The following is a 17,233-nucleotide window of genomic DNA, read 5'->3' on the forward strand; positions in this document are numbered from 1 at the left end:
TTCTTCTCTTTCTCTAGCTTGTTCTGTCTTTACCTTTGTCTAGCTTATTCTCTCTGCAACCTTTCTCTGTGAATCTATCCTGCTAAAAAAAAATCCCTCCTCTCTCTCCCTGTACTGTTCTTTTAAGTAGCTTCTCTTTCTTCTCTGTGGTCAAGAGAGCTGGGCATATCCTATTCCATCAAATCTTTCTCTCATTTGTCTGTCTCTCAGGCAGAAAACACTTTCAAACAAGGGTGCATCCTTCTACAAACTAATTTTGCCTTCATTGTTAGAGATTAAAGGTGTGGACTAAAGGCATTTTTGCATTGCAGCAGGTCCACACAGACCTAGTGGGTCCTTGCATGTGATCAGAGCAGCCATGTTGCTGGATTAAAGCTCCTCTCCAGAATGCAAAGCATATATCCTTGCTACATTGCCTCACTATGCCCCTTACTGAGTACAACACATAGCCCTTCTCCTCTTCTTGAATGCTATTTAAAATGATAGGATACATTGGCAAATGAGAAGAGAAAAATATATGAGGGAAAGAAAAACAATACCAGAAGTATCCCGGAACATTAAGGAGTCGCTGATGATGAAGTGTGCAGTGCTTGCCTGGTAGGAAGACTGGTCAGGGCTCAGTGATTTACGGTCATGCGCAGGGAACACACAAGGCGTCACAGGAAATGGACTTTCTCAGCAAGGAGATCACAAAGGCTCTAAGCTGTGGAGAGCAGGGGATGAGATAGAGACCAGCAAGCCCTCTAGCTGTTCATCATGCAGGTGGGGGAGCATCTGCACAGAGAGCCATTTTCATGGCAGCTGTCAGGGCACTTTCACCAGGACAAAATGCACTGACAGATGTTCTCAAGCAGTGGAGAATAACCTGGGAGAGACTCAAAATTCGCATCTAAGGCAAAACAAAACAGAAAGCAAAAAGGGAGCAGCCATATTCATCTGCAGAGCTCCTGAAATCAGGGTTTCTGTGGTCAGAACCATTATTCACCGAGTGGCTGCCCATTGCTCTAAAATACTGTCCGGCCACCAGGAAAGAGTAATCTATTTAGAAAGAGAAATACAACATCAGCAGACAGAATCGTTTTAGTACCATGTTACCTTAACAAACAGAGGGCGTCTCAATCAACCGGTTGATAAAACTCGCCAACATAAATGCTGAACTTCGAATTGTAATATTTATAGCATAAAACAGCTAAACAATAACTAAAATAAAAATGTCTGAAGTCTCCATGTAAAAATGTAACATCAGAACTCATCAGGAAACTTCATGCTGCTATAGCAAAACACCGGAAGCAATTAACTTACTGAGAGTAAGGGTCCACTTTGAATTTTTAAAAATTTTCAGTTCTTAATCATGTGATGTCATCACTTTGGGTCTCTGGTAAGGGCAGCACATCATGGTGGAAATATGTGGTGAGACAAAGGGGTTTTATATTAGCCTAACAAGCAGAGAGACACCAAGAGGCCAGGGTCCTGCAGTCCTCAAAGGCATGGTCCCAATTAACCAGGGACCTTCCAGTAAATTTCCCTCCTAAAAGTCCACAGCACCTCACAGTGGTCTTCAACAATGCTGAGGACTGACAGTTTAACAAGAGAGCTTCGATGTTACTCAGCTATATCATAGTAGCAGAAAAAAAAGAAATAGTATACTGATAAAAACAAACTTTATCAAAAACATTCTTAGTGCAAAGTCATATATTAATGTACAAAGCAAAATACATTTAAAAATGATTGCTGAAATCAAAATCTCCAAAATAGGTTGAATAACAGAGGAGGCAGGACTCACGGTAATACTATTAGTGAGTATAAGGCTAAAAATGTTCTCTAGAATCCAATGAAATATGAAAAAAATTAAAATAATTCTTAAAACCCTTGAAAGTATTATGGCTGAATATAGGAGAAATACAAATCCAACAGCCTCCTCTATTGGACCCAAGAGAGGATAAAAAGAATATTTAGGAACAACAAAACATTTACCAAAAAAAAAAAAGATTTTTACTCATTAGGAGAGAGGACCCATCAACTCTTCATAGGAATATTTAAATGTAAGCAGCTCTGATAAGTAGGTTTTTGTTTTTAATAATATAAAATATAAGCAAAACCCTGCAAGGAGACATCATTGGAGCCATCCTCAGATTCAGTCATTGTTCTAATTATATATTTTTCTTTTGGGTCCCATCTTTTTCAGCGTGTTTGTTAACCCAGCACTATGTGTTCCTTGTCCCTGAACACAGAGACAAGCATGTACAGGCAAAACCTCTCTCTGTTCCTGAAGGGAACCATTAGTCGACAGGTAGGCAGTTATTCCAGGCAGATTTTTATAGAGAGGATTTTAAGCATAAATGAGTGTGATGTGTTTGTGGATCAGCTGGTAAATTGCTTGCTTAAATCAGACACGGAGCAGCCCTGGAATTTTATACCCAGCACTGCAGAAACCACATGTGATGGTGTATGTCTCTAATACCAAAACTCAGGAAGTGAGGCCAGGGCATCAGGATTTTAAGAACATCCCAGAGAGTTCTGGCTATATGAGACCGTGGCTTATTAAAATAAAGAAAATGCAACACACACACACACACACACACACACACACACACACACACACACACACATCAGAGACAGAGACACAGACACAGAAACAGAACATATGAAACCTCTAGGGGAGAAAGTGTCTCCTTTCAACTGAAAATCAGTGCAGACTTTTCTAAACCAATTCTTTGCCCTTGAAATATACCTGGCTCTTCCCTCTGCCTGGTATTTCTGATGCCCATCTAGGAGGGTCACCTGACATCAGTCATAAATGTCATGGTATGGGAAACTGAAAAAAGCCAAGACTGATAATGTCTATCAATCTATCAAATGTCCTCATGACCCTCCAGGCTGTGATAGCTCCTCAGGAGCCTGACCTCAGATGTGTGGTGACGCCTCACCTTCTCTGTCAGTGTTTCCCGTTTCGTCTTAAGCTCTGGATATGCTGTGGTCCACATGGCATCCAGCCCTGCATCCTGGCTGTAGGTTGAGTCCAGGTACATGCTAAGTAAGTTTGCATGATACTTCCTTGATGCTGTTATTACTTTGGGGAATTCCAGTTGAGTTTTCAAAAAAAAAAAAAAGCCAGTTAGTAACAGCTCAGAAAGAACTAGGTTGACATGATGGGTAGCAAACTTTGACTAAAGTCAATAGAACAAAAAACGGCTCTCCCCTCCACGGACATATTAGAAATGCTTCGCTTTATATGTCAGTAGCATCTCTGTTTGCTGTGATCTCGGCATCACTCCTTAGCATACCCTGCTCCCTCACGTCTTTTCTTTCTTCTTTTAACTTTATTGAGGCTGGACTTCTTGCTTCAATAGAAGTGAGTGTCAAATAGTGCTTATCCCCACACTCTGCAGTCTAGGGACAGTCTGGGTTAAGATGGAACATCTGATATTAAGAAATGATAATAATAATAATAATAATAATAATAATAATAATAATAATAATAATACATATCGGGAGGGGGACATAGCTCGGCGGGCCATGTTTGCCGTGTAAACATGAGCACCTCAGTGCAGACCTCCAGCTCACACACAAAATAATAACGGAAACTAAAAATCAGCAGTAAAGCCAACGAAATAATGAGCTGCCCTATTCATAAGTTCAAAATGTGCTTCCCAGGCGCTAGCGCAGCGTCCTGTCTCTTGCCTCCTGTGACCATGGCTTTACCATCGTAGACTAAACCCTGAAATCAGAAGCCCAAAGGAAAATCTTTCTTCGGCATGTGGCTTTGGTCGTGGTGTTTCACCATAGCAACAGAAAAGTAACTGGGACAAATAGTAAACAACACTCAGTGAACACCTTCCGCGCGTTAGCCATTGACCCAAGGACTTCATCCATATTCATTCTCATCCACAGAGAGCCGCCATGTTTCTACCTTCATTTGTTGATCCGAGGGCTATAGGAAAGGGAAGTGGGGCCTAGTGAAGCTACAATGGCAGGCAGCTTATGAGAAAGTGTTATAGACAGGTTTCTAATAAGCATGGAGGAGACCAGGATTTCTCAGTATTTTGACAGATGGTAGTGAACATCTCCAGATCCAGTTAGCAGTGTGCCTCTGTCCTGGAGGCAAGCCAGTGTCCTGATTGGGTGGCAAGAGTTGGTTTTGATGAGTGTTAGGACAGGGTCTGTGATCTGGGAGCTTCTCAGAGTCAGCCACTTCCCGACCTCAGTTACATGGAACTCTAAACACTGTTGTCCACCGTGTTTACAAGGAAAACAGAGTAGATCCAGGAACCCCAGGTAACACAGCAGATTGGCAGCTCCTCATCAGCACAGCACAAGCAAGGCACAACTTGAGAGTTGTGTTCAAACTTGCAACAGGTTTTCAAAGCTGGGGTCAGGGCCTATCAACCCTTGTCAAGTACAGAAGAGCAGTGGTGTCAATAGCATCGTGGTAGCATAGTAGTAGGTCAGAAATTATTGTTGCTCACTTTGCCTGTGATGCCAAGGATGGAACCCAGAGGTTTTTTTTTTTTTTCATGCTAAGCAAGATTTCAACCACTGATTCGCATCCCTACCTCTGGGTGATTTGAGACAGAATCACCGTAGCCCAGGCTGGTCTCAAACTCATGATTCCCCCAGATCATCCTTCAGAGTTAGAAATCCTTTTAAAAATCCTTTCATTAAATACATTCAAGGTGAGAGAAATGCTGTCCCATGCAACACTCTACAAACGCCAGCTCTTTGGAGCTTAGAAGCAGCATTCTGTTTTCACCTGCACAGAGGTGACCTACTGACAGCTTCGTCAAGGACTGACTAAACCACTAGGTCTCCTCAGGCCTGGCGATGGTGATGACGATGTGGAAGAAGCGGGGCTCCCATCAGAGAGTCGCGTGATCACCACGACATGCACTGCTGCCAGAGTTCACGTGAAAAGTAGCCAGCACTGGTTCCGTGCCACAGACACCTACACCTGCCTTTGCGCTTCCAGAAAGGAACATTTGAGATTTCCAAGTACAAACATATTAAATTTTGAGAAGAAAAAGCCTGACATTTCTACACTAAGAAAGATAGAGATTTAAGTGACTGTATTTGAGTAATTATGTTAATATTGGAAGATTTGACTATCCAGAATCAATGGATCTCTCTGAGTATCTCCATCTGTCTGTCTGTCTGTCTTTCTGTCTGTCTGTCTGGGTCTCTGTCTCTCTCATGCTTTCTGTGTCTGTTTCTTTGTGTTTGTTTGTCTGTCTGTCTCTGTCTCTCCTCACTCCTTTCTCTTCTTCATCCACCCATCCTATCTCCAAATTCAGTTTTACTCCAGTTTAGCTTTATTCTCCCTAGCTGAATCTTAAGGTTGCATAGTGATGTAAATAATGTAATGCACGTAATAGAATAATTAGCATTCTAAATTTTGAGTAAGGAAACGTGGTAACAGACTCACTCACAGACAGAAAAATATCTATTTGTACATTCCACTTGTGAACACATTTTTTTTTAATAAAAAAAGACCTGTCTTAATTTTAACTTAATTTCATTTTAACATCTTGTGTTTGCAAACATTTCTGAGATTCTTTCTGCAGTGATTGGTTTCCATCAAATTTACCAGCGAAATTAGTGTGAAGACGTCGCATTACAGGCTCTGATTGAGCCTGCGTGTAGTTCGTTGCTCTAATTGACTAGAGTGCAGATTAGAGTCAAGGCATTTTGGGGATATGCTGTACTGCTCCCATGGAGACGTAGTCTTAGTATCAGCTGACAGTTTGTGTGAGGGTCCACCACACTGACAGAATTCAGTCTGACCGTGGAAAAGGAAAACGTGATTTTGACAGATGAAGCAACTAAATATATCCATGTTCTTTAAAATCTAAACTCTCAAGGTGGGTCATTAGAAACAATACTTCAAACTCCAGACTGACAAGCCAAGGAACAGTAAGTATCGCTCCATTGTTGAAGCTCAATATAGCTTCCATACCATTAAAAGAGGGGGTTTTGATCTGCTAACAAAGTGACATTTTGATTTTTACTGTTTCTTCTCACATCCTTCCTACATTGACAATTTGTAGCAAAAAAAGAACAAATCATGCAGGTAATTTGAATATTGGCTTTTGTCTTCCTTTCTGCCTGACTTTTCTAAAGAGATAAACTGACAAAGGATGCCTTGGTTTATCCAATCTCAACAATTTCTCATTCAGTTGACATCTCTCATCAGCTCATTTATGAAAGCATACCGACTGTTTTTCCAGTTGGATTTTACATGAGATGAATAAATCATAATTAAAATGATGCAAAGTATTAGTTACCCCCAAATCCTTTACAGTTTCTTTAAAAAATTTTGTTATTTAATTAATTTATTCAGATTACATTTAAATTGTTTTTTCCCTCACTTGTATCCACCCATTTCTCCCACCCTCCCGCTTTCACTCTATTCCCCTTAACTAGGTCTATGACCGAGGGGGAACTCCTCCCCCACTGTATGGTCATAGGCAATCTATCAAGTCTCATCTTGATAGCCTGCTTTTCTTTTCTCTGAGTGCCACCAGATCTTCCTACCATGGGAAAGTGGTCAAATATAGGGCAAGTTTGTAAAAAAAAAAAAAGTCTCAGCACTGTTGCGACATAATTCAAATAATGCTTTATAACATCTCTGGTCTTCCATTTTTAAATAAAATTATGATACATAAATTTCCTCCTACAGAAATCTTTCCTCCCAAAAACCAGCAATTAGTTTTTCTGGATGTGATTTTTTAAAAAATAGTTTTTAATAGTATTTGTGTCCCCTTTAACATTATTCTGCCCTTTGAATTTGTATTTAATAACATATGTATATATAAATATAAATAGAAGAATTATTTACTTCCTCCTTTTATTAAACAAATATTCAAATTAATGAAACTTATATCTTTGCTGCTGGACATCATTGACACTATTTCTAGTTTCTCCTTAGGATTGCAATACTCATCCCTTAACAAGTGTGTATGTGTTTGTGTGTGTCTCCTAATTAAGATATGCAGTTATTAATCAGAGTGCATCACGTTGTTTCTTCAATTTTCCCTGACCAATGAACAAATGCAACAAAATGTTACTGACTTGAATAATCAAAGTCAGAGAGAAAGAAATACTGAAAGTCATATCCCACTCTCCACTCAACTGTGGAGAATGTTCTGACCATTGGCTAGATCTGGGTAGGGTTTTAAAGTTTACCACCTGTATTGTCCTTGGCTGGTGCCTTAGTTTGAGCGGGACCCCTGGGCCCAAATCTGCCTATCATAATGGCACTCAGAGGAAGGATAGCAGGTTACCAAGAAGAGACTTGATACCCTATGAGCATATACAGGGGGAGGAGGTCCCCCTCAGTCACAGTCACAGGGGAGGGGAATAAGGGGAAAATGGGAGGGAGGGAAAAATGGGAGGTTACAAGGGATGGGATAACCATTGAGATGTAACAAGAATAAACTAATAAAACAAAAACAAAAGCAAAACAAAGCAAAACAAGAAATACTGAAGCACATGGCCAGGCAGGCCAATGACGAGCAAGAGGAGGCCACAGCTGCTCTGATTACGCGGAAGCAGGCTGGAGAACTTCTATGAGATGATTTATCTCCCTTCCTTCCCAGGACAAGGAGTCCCCAATACTTTATTATATCAAAGATGAAAAATAACCTATTCCACATGAAGTATCTCAGGTGGAAAGCAGGCAAGATAAGGCCCACTGAACAGGTCCTTTTCCTTTACTCTCGTATAGCTCATTAAAATGATTTTGTACCTGATCCGGTTTCATCCCAGGGATGCAGATCAATTCATTCAGTATATACAAATCAATAAGTATAATTCATGTAGAAAATAGATCGGTGGATCAAATGATCATCTTGATTGTTGTGGGAAAGTCCTTCTCAAAGTCCGACACCTGTTAATGATGTAAATGTTGGGGGCTAGAAAGGGTATGCATCACATAATGGGGTTACATGTGACAGATCTGTTGTCAATACAGTTTAAATAAGGGGAAAACAGGAACATTTCTTCTACAATCTTACATTAGACAAGGTTGTCTGCTTTCTCCACTCTTCCTCTGTATATTGGTTGATGCTAAAGCTAGAATAGTTAGATATAGAAATAAAAAGGACACAAAAGTAGAGGATTTCAAATTATTTCTACTTGCAAATGACATGTTCCTAGACCTAAAAGACCACGTACAGTGTCCACCAGAAAACTCACAAATGTAATTAATCATCACTTTCAGAAAAGTAGAGTAGAAAAATGAATAAAACCTGTTAGCTTCATTATCTTTCAATAATAACCTTACCAAGAAAGCAATTGGGGCATGGATCCCAGCCACAATAGCCTTTCTAAAAAAAATTAGATATGAAAAAATTCGTCAAGGAAAGACTATACAGTGAAAACCTTAAGACATCAAAGTAGACATGCAAGTAGCCATGTCAATCCTTACCAAAAAAAGAAAACATGAATATTGCAAGATCTAATCTTTTTTCTTTTATTTAATTAATTTTTCCAGATTACAACTCAACTGTTATCCCATCACTCGTATCCTCCTGTTCCTCCCTCCCTCCCACTTTCACCCTATTCCCTTCCCCTAGCTCTAAGACCGAGGGGCACCTCCCACTATATGGTCATAGGCTATCAAGTCTCATCTTGGTAGCCTGATTATTCTTACTTTGAGTGCTACCAGGCCTCCCCACCAAGGGGAAGTGGCCAAATATACTATACTACAGATGTAGCAAGAACTTCACAATACTGTCACTGAAGGCACTTAGATTATTGTAATAGAGTAGAGAATCTAGAAATCAGCCACACAGTCACAGACAGTTATTATCATTTTTTGGAAAAGCTGTCAAAAACATACACTGGAGAAAAGACAACTTTAATAAGAGATGCTCGGGGGGAAAAAAGCTGGATTTATATATGTAAACAATGAATCTATAACTTTCATCGCTACTAAAAATCAATTCAAAGTGAATAAAAAACTTTAAGATAATATCTAAAACTTTGAAGCTGACAGAGGAAAATACATGTATGTGTGAGTGTGTGTGAGTGTGTATGTGTGTGTATGTGTTTGTCTGTCTGTTTAATGATAAAGGAGATCATGGATTTGAAGTAAACTGGGAGAGATATATGGGAGAGTTTGGAGGGAGGAAAAGTGAAAATGAGATGATATAATTATAATCTCAGAAAAGAAAAGGAAAATATGCATAAAACCCTGCAAAATGCAGATATAAGCAGGATTTTCTGAAAGAGATTCCAATAAAATAAGAAAAAAAAACCTCAACAGCTGAAGAACAGGATTACATAAAATTATAGCACTTCTGTAGAGGGAAGGAAACAGTCACCAGAGATGACAGCCGGTCTACGGATTGGGAACAGACCTTCAGAAACTGCATATCAAGCAGGGAGTAGCAGCTGAACTACATTAAACACTGCAGAAATTAACCACAGAGGACACGAATGACTAAGTTAGTGAACTGAATAGACAGGTCTCTAAAGAGCAAACAGGCATGGTCTTTGCATTGCTGAAAACTTTGCGTCTATATATTTTTTTAATTTTTAATTTTTAACTCTGTAAATGTATGCATCTATATATTTTTATTATTTTTTCAAATATATTTTATTAATTTATTCATATTACATCTCAATTTTTATCCCATCCTTTGTATCCTTCCATTCCTCCTTCCCTCCCATTTTTCCCTTACTCCCCTCCCCTATGACTGTGACTGAGGGGGACCTCCTCCTCCTGTATATGATCCTAAGGTATCAAGTCTCTTCTTGGTAGCCTGCTATCCTTCCTCTGAGTGCCACCAGGCACTAGCCCAAGGGGCAGGTCCCATGAAAGTCTTCACTTACCAGGAAACTGGGACAGAGGGGAGGACATTCTATTGGGACTCTAGGTGAGAGAAGCATGGGAGAATGGGGAAATAGAAGGATCCAGAGGGTCCTAGAAACCTACTAGAAGAACATTATGACAGGCGGATCTGGGCCCTGGGGTCCTGCTCAAACTATGGCACCATCCAAGGACAATACAGGCCGTAAACGTCAAACCTCTACCCAGATCTAGCCAATGGACAGAACATTCTCCACAGTTGAGTGGAGAGTGGGGTCTGACTTTCACACGAACTCTCATGCCCCATTTTTGACCACATCTACATTCTTAACTCTCAAGGAGATCCCAGCTGAAACTGCTTTCAGGTTTCATTTTACCCCAGTCAGAACGGTGGTCATCAAGAAAACATATGTTGGCAAGAACCTGGGGGAGTGAAACCTACTGATGATGAGAATTGGTGTAGCTTCTGTGGAAATCAGTATGGCTGCTTCTCAAAACACTGAAATTGGAAGTACCATATGAGTTAGTTATAACATTCCTGGTTATATACGTGATGGATTCCAAGTCAACCTACAGCAAAGGCACCCACAGCTAAGGTAGAGATCCAACCTAGAGGCCTATCACCAGATGAATAGATGAGGAAAATGTGGTGCCCATCTATATGAAGAATTCTATTCCACTGTATAGGAAAATGAAATCATGGAATAAGAAAAAAAATTGAATTGATCGAACTGGAAGTCATTATGTCAAATGAAATAAGCAGGACACAGAAAGATAAGCATGCCATGTTTTCTCTCATATATTGAACCTCAATTTAAAATGTGTGTGTGTGTGTGTGTGTGTGTATGTGTGTGTGTGTGCTTGTGTGTGTGTGCACATGCCTGGCTGAGTGCAGATGTGCATGCTTGCATGTATACCTGTGTGTTTCAGTCATGATATTAGAAAATGAATCATAAAAAAAGGAGAAAAAAACTTAATTAGTGAGGGGAAAAGAGTAAATACATGTGACGTAAAGCACAGGAGAAGGAAGGGAATCAACCAGAAGAAGGCAGACCACGCTTGGAAGGGAGGAAGTGGACAACAAAATGAACTGAAACAAAGTCTGAAGACAAATGCATATGAAACCGATAGAACACAACCAATTAGATCGTGTGAACTTAACTAATCAATGTACTGACTCCAGCAGAGTACAGTTCAGTCAGTTCAGTACAGACTTCTTGCTAAGAATGTCTAGTCTCAACTAATATTCTTATCTGAAAGGAAATTAGTTAGATATGTTCAAACGGCTGTCTTGAAGTAATAATTCAGTACTTATTTCCATGGCTAGCTTGAAGCATTACCAAAATGTGAGCATGGTCTACATACAATTAGTTTTTCTGTATTTATTTCCAATTAAATATTCAAAGTAGATACAGAGTATAGGTAACTATAGTAGTCAAGTCAACGATTCTATAAAGTTAAGTGAGTAAATAACTTATTGATAAAAATGAGACAATAAAATTTATATAAAAACATACTTAAACAGCTCATGTGCATCTATGGTCACTCTTTTCAAAATGAGGAAAAGATTGCTTTGTATGCGAGTGACCAACTTATACACCAGAAAGACATTATTCATGTAAGGGCAAGTGCTTGAAGATTTAAAATGATTGATTATGGACATATACCTATGCACATATACTTATGTACTTGTATCTTTTACAATAAAGTAGAATTCAATTAATTATACTCCTATTAAAATATTAAATTATCCAGGTGAACAATCAGTTTGGAGTATGCATATTATGCATATACAAAGGAGTATAGTAAATGTTCAATATAAAAGATTTATTTCTATCTTATTTTTCCCCTGATAAGAATGTCTCAGGGGGGAACTCCTTGACTGTAAAGGGCTATAGATACTCAGAAGAATAAACATTTTAAGCTTACGATTGTGTGATTATCCATCACAACTGTTCCCTATAAAAGGATTCACAATCTGGTCACAATGTGGGAGATCCTGTTCCCTGGGGTTGTAAGTTGCCTTTCTCTGTACAGAATTCTCAGCAGCATCATGTCTCAGCCATATGGACACCTTATGGAGGACCACCTGGTGTTGTTTCTGGAGTAGGAACGTGACCCACACGGTCGGCTTGAAGCCTTACATCTTTTCACAGTCACCCATGTCCGCTATTGAGATGTGGCCTGTGCATAGTGATAAGTCCTTTGTGAAGCTCATTAGTTTTAGGAACTGCATTGCACCCTCTCAATTTCTGATCATCATATCAATCGTATAAGTAATCCCTAAGAATACATCTTTTAAAGTATAAATTAAAAGAAATAGATTTTATTGCCTGTTGGGGAGCTACGTTCTATCTAGTCTATTGATAGTGCACAGAGAAAGCACATGGGGGAACACATTCTGCCAAAAACAAAACAAAACAACAACAACAAAACTCCATATTTTACAATAAGAAAATAAGCAATTCTGCTGTGCTTAAATTCTGCCAAAGCATGATTAACAACCTTTCAAACAGTTTAAGACGAGGAAAACCTGAAAGGCAATTTCCCAGGTATAAGCCCACACACATGCCCCCGGGGGACTTCAAAGTATACGACACTGATTCTCTTCTCCTTAAATCATTACAGTGTCTGGCATGAGGCTGTGATTACTTTAAGGTTTCTTTAGTTTTACTTCTTCAGGAATTAGAAAAGTACGTTTCACTTGTGTCCAATGTCCGAGTGGGGTTACGGTTCAGGCCTGATCTAAGCTGTAAGGGAGTGTTCCTGGCTTCAAACGTGCTTCGAATGGTTCGCATCTAAAATGTGATCACATGAGTGAGTGCTGGAAGTGTTATTAACCATGAGCTTAGCCTCATATCAGGAACTAGAGAGGTTACATCCGTAGCACTTTTGCTGGGAACTGGCAAGCGCAGGAGAGACTCGCCAACACAGATGGAGCGTGTACAGCTCAGTATCTATGAGTGTCACAAAATGTGGCTTCCCTGGGCTTTAGATTTATAAGGGCTAGAAATCCTCACATGTAGTCATATTTGATGATACCTGTCGATGATCATATATTTCCTATTGAATCTAAAAACTAGATCGGGTAGTTAGGAAAGGTTTGGGGGGAAGTCAGAGCCGTTATCACTCAGATTACATTGGGTTTTGGGACACAGGAAGATGTCAAGGACACGAACGAGCTCCTGGGGTGTAAAACGGAAGCAAATAAGCGTGAAACTCGCCTGACCAGAGTGAAGAATTCATATCAGAAACTCAAAATATAGTGCAGAGACAGGGCAGATTCTGGACGGAGGTGTCTCAGCTGGGGTTTCTGCTGTTTCGTTAAACAGCAAGACCAAAGCAGCTTTGGGGAAGAAAAGGTTTATTTAAGCTTACACTTTACGGGCTATCATCCAGGAAAGACCGGTAAGGAACTCAAGACAGGAACCTGGAGGCAGGAGCTGATGCAGAATCCACGGAGGAGGAGTGCAGCTAACTGTGTCACACACAACCCCAGCTGGCTCAACCTGTCTTATTATCCCATCCAGGTCTACCTGCCCAAACGTGGTACCACCTACAGTGGCTTGGGCCCTCCTACATCATTGGTCAACCAAGAAAATGCTCTAGAACTTTACGGAGGCATTTTCTAAGTTAAGATTCCTCTTACCAGATGGCCCCTGCTTTTGTCAGCTGATATGTAAGCTTGCTAGTACAGAAAAGCCGCGGCAAGCAGAAGAGCTGGTACCCGAACGACAGAGTAAAGCCATCGTTATACAGGTGGAATTTGGAGGACTCTGCCTCGGAGCTACGGGTAAGGTGATAGGAGTGTACAAATCGCACCGGTAAGATTTAAGCTGATTGCTACAGTCACAAGGGACGGCATTAATAGTGACCAACTTTCAGTACAAAGGACCAGCTACAAAAATTGTGGGATGGCAAGGAAATGCAAGTGTGAATTCTTTTCTGTGTGTAAAGTGTTCGTGGAACAGCGGGTTCTTGATCAGTGCCCTGGATGCTGGCCCTGATGATAGAGACCAGTAAATTACCCCATCAGTCGGGTCTCTGCAAGCTCAAATACCTTCCACGTGGGCTTCATCTGTAGGAAAAAAATAATGTCACAATATGAGTAAACTTTGAAGTCGTGATGTTAATAAAATATGCTGTGTTCATTTTTTCTTCCATATGAGCCATATTTCTGAACTCTTTCCTCTCTCTACGATAGCTGCCATGCATTTCAGTGTGCAACTTCCTGAAGAGTGTCAATTGGCCAACTTTGATCAAGAGCGCAGTAAATCAAGATCTACTTTTAAGAACAATAGTAAACCTATAGTGTTTAACAAAGTGAATTAAAAGAGACAAACATAAAAATGTTTATTTTATTTTTAAATTTATTACAATTTATTCCTATTACATCCCAGTTTTTATCCCCTCACTTGTATCTTTCCTAAAGATTTATTTATTTGTTTTATGTGTTATGTGTTATGTGTTTTGCTTGTATGTATATCTATGCGAGGGAATTGGGTCATCTGGAACTGGAGTTACAGACAACTGTGAGCTGCCACATGGGCACTGGGATGTGAACCTGTGTCCTCTGGAAGAGCAGCCAGTGCTGCTAACTGTAGAGCCATCTCTCTTATCAATCTGTATATTTTAGCCAAAATAAATTACTGAGGAAATACATGATAAAGCTGATTATATTCTTGTGATTTGAAGATAGAGAAATATATCCATTTATTAAAATGTTCCTGCTATGCATTGAAAATAATAAAAAATTACTAGTGAGGCATGAAGATTATATGTAATAATTTTAAGATCATATCCAATGAAATTTTACGCATAAGAAAGGAAACTTTAATGACAGAATTTTAAAAGGCTTAAATTAGAAGGTTTATTATATTTAAATCCATGTAGAGGAAAGAATTTAGAAGCAGTATCACAGTTGAATGAAAAGTTTCTTGGTACCCTCTTGCGTCTTTTCTGTATTTCCTCTGCTGGCACCAGATAACACTTTCTACTCTGCACAGCACCTACTTATGTAAGTGCATATGAACAACACACACACACACATACACACACACACACACACACACACACACACACACCAAATACACCCACATGCACACAACACTGTGTGCACACACCACATATACATATACACACCACACACACACATACATCACATACACCACACACACAAACACACACACACACCACACACACAAACACACACATACCACATACACATCACATATATACATATACACACCACACATACAGACACATCACATACATACACACAAACCACACACACATGCACACCACACACAAACACACACACACACACACACACACACACACACACACACATACACACACACCAAATACACCCACATGCACATACATTGTAAATCCTGGGTACCCAGTCAGATGGAAATCCTTAATGAAAATATATTGATCAAATATAATATTTCTAATGTATTTATAATCATTTCTGTAATATGACTAGGATGTTAAAATGTTTAAATTGATTTTGTGCTATTAGGAGATAGAAAATTTGTAGGTGGAATTTTACAGTTTATCTTTTTTTCTTTCCTTTCCTTTTGTGAGAACAAAGGTAAAATAAAGCTACATTCCAGATTCATGTTGTTAGTGGTAATTATCATTTCTTACTGAAAGTTAAAGTTTCAAGTGGAAGAAAAAGAAAAGACAATCACGTCACATGGCAACCATTTTTAAATCTGTGAATGCAATACCAAAATGAAAGGAATATTCAGAACAACCTGAAAAGGGTATGTAGTGCACAATTTTGTTATAAACTGATATCTATCTTTATAAAACTGACTGAGTGCATGTTCATATTCAGGTCATCTATAAACGTCATTTTAAAATTATTTAAATGATTAAATATTCAATCTAACAAATATGTCAAGAGAAATATCTTTGCAAAAGAATACAGCTTATGGTAGGTAGTCAGAGATGTTGAACGGTGACATTAGTTTATAACTGGCTTAGTAGAAACATACAGCATAATCATATGTTGCTAAAACAGCTACTTTCAAAACAAACTTATTTTTCGGAACTCTACAGTCCTTGGTAATGTCCAGAGTAGAAAATTCTGCTCCAAAAATCAATTTTTTTCAAGAGAAAAATAGATACAGTATCTTTAGATTAGTGAGAGATTATTCCACTCAACCTAGCTCTTCCCGGTGCCCTCAGCTCTGCAAACAAACCTGCACTTCCTGTGTACTCAGCCGATTAATTTTATTCCTTCTCAAGTCTCTGAAGGGGTTGAAAACCAAATAGTTTAGTTTTACTATGAAGTTTAATTGTTAGAGGTTAAGATGTTTTTAGGTATAGATAGATGTTTTAAGTTGATATGATAAGATATAGATATTGGTTTACATTCAGAATTTTAGACGCACCAAGATCAGAAAGATGTTTTCTTCAAGGATGCCAAATACAAAGAGCCAAAACACTAAAAACGTAACATCTATATAATTCCTGGTTGTTTCATTGCTCTTCTTGCTGTAGGTAGTTTATTGTACATGTGTGTAATAATATAAATGTATATGTAAAAAATTAATAAAAGTAAATCAATCAATAAATAAGGATACACTGGTAAACCTGGCACCTGAGAACTGAGAGCAGGTGTAGCATCATATTCTCTGGCTTGTCAGTGCAGCCAAACTGGTGAGCTCCAGGTTCCATGAGAGACTGTATCAAAAATATGATGCCTAGACACTGAACAATTACCTCCAGCCTACCGCACATGCACACGCATGAACGCACATGTATGTGAACCCGCATACATCCGCACCCATGCATACAGGCATGTAAACACATATGAAGATATATTAAGAAACATTAGATGTTGAGAGAAAAGTACCCTTTCTCGTCCTGATAAGGACGGAAGAGAGCTCAATGCCCTACCAAAAGATGCTCCTTCACCATCAACTGCCCACAATCTCATTGTGATATCCAACTTTCCAGCTCCAGAGTAGTGAGAGATATGTGTCTGCACTTGCTTGACCTGTAGGATTTTTGTTGGAGAACAGAATAACGTTTACCTCTCTGTTTGCTTTTGTTTTATTAGAGACAGGGTTTCCCTGTGTAGCCCTCACGGTCCTGGACTCACTTTGTAGACCTGGCTGGCCTCGAACCCACAGAGATCCGCCTGTCTCTGCCTCCCCGAGTGCTGGGATTACAGGTGAGCACTACCGTGCCTGGCTAGAGTTACCTCTGGCTTCTGAAATATGGTCTTTTTTTGTGTAGACAGGCTGTCCCCAAACATGCACCACTTTACCATAATTTCTCCTCTGAAAGTTTGTCTTCAAATAGTGTCTCGTTCTGAGGTTCTAAGAGTTAAGATTCCCACATACGGAATTCCAGGGAGACCTGGTTTGACCACGGCTATTAAGAAGGGGAACTGGAGCAGACGCTGGG

General features: G+C 39.4%; 1 long non-coding RNA gene across 6 annotated transcripts in view; it reads right to left on the bottom strand.

The window, feature by feature from the left end:
* Positions 1-529: 529 nt before the first annotated feature.
* LOC311608606 overlaps positions 530-17,233 on the bottom strand; it is a 142,094-nt gene continuing 125,390 nt past the window's right edge. For all 6 annotated transcript variants that reach the window (XR_014783042.1, XR_014783043.1, XR_014783044.1 and 3 more), the window contains 2 exons: positions 2,928-3,070; positions 530-703 (listed from right to left, as the gene is read on the bottom strand). This is a non-coding gene — a long non-coding RNA (uncharacterized lncRNA). The remainder of the gene's footprint in view (positions 704-2,927; positions 3,071-17,233) is intronic.

The sequence above is a fragment of the Acomys minous genome, assembly GCF_964271855.1.
Source record: "Acomys minous genome assembly, chromosome: 11".
NCBI classification, from domain to species: domain Eukaryota; kingdom Metazoa; phylum Chordata; class Mammalia; order Rodentia; family Muridae; genus Acomys; species Acomys minous.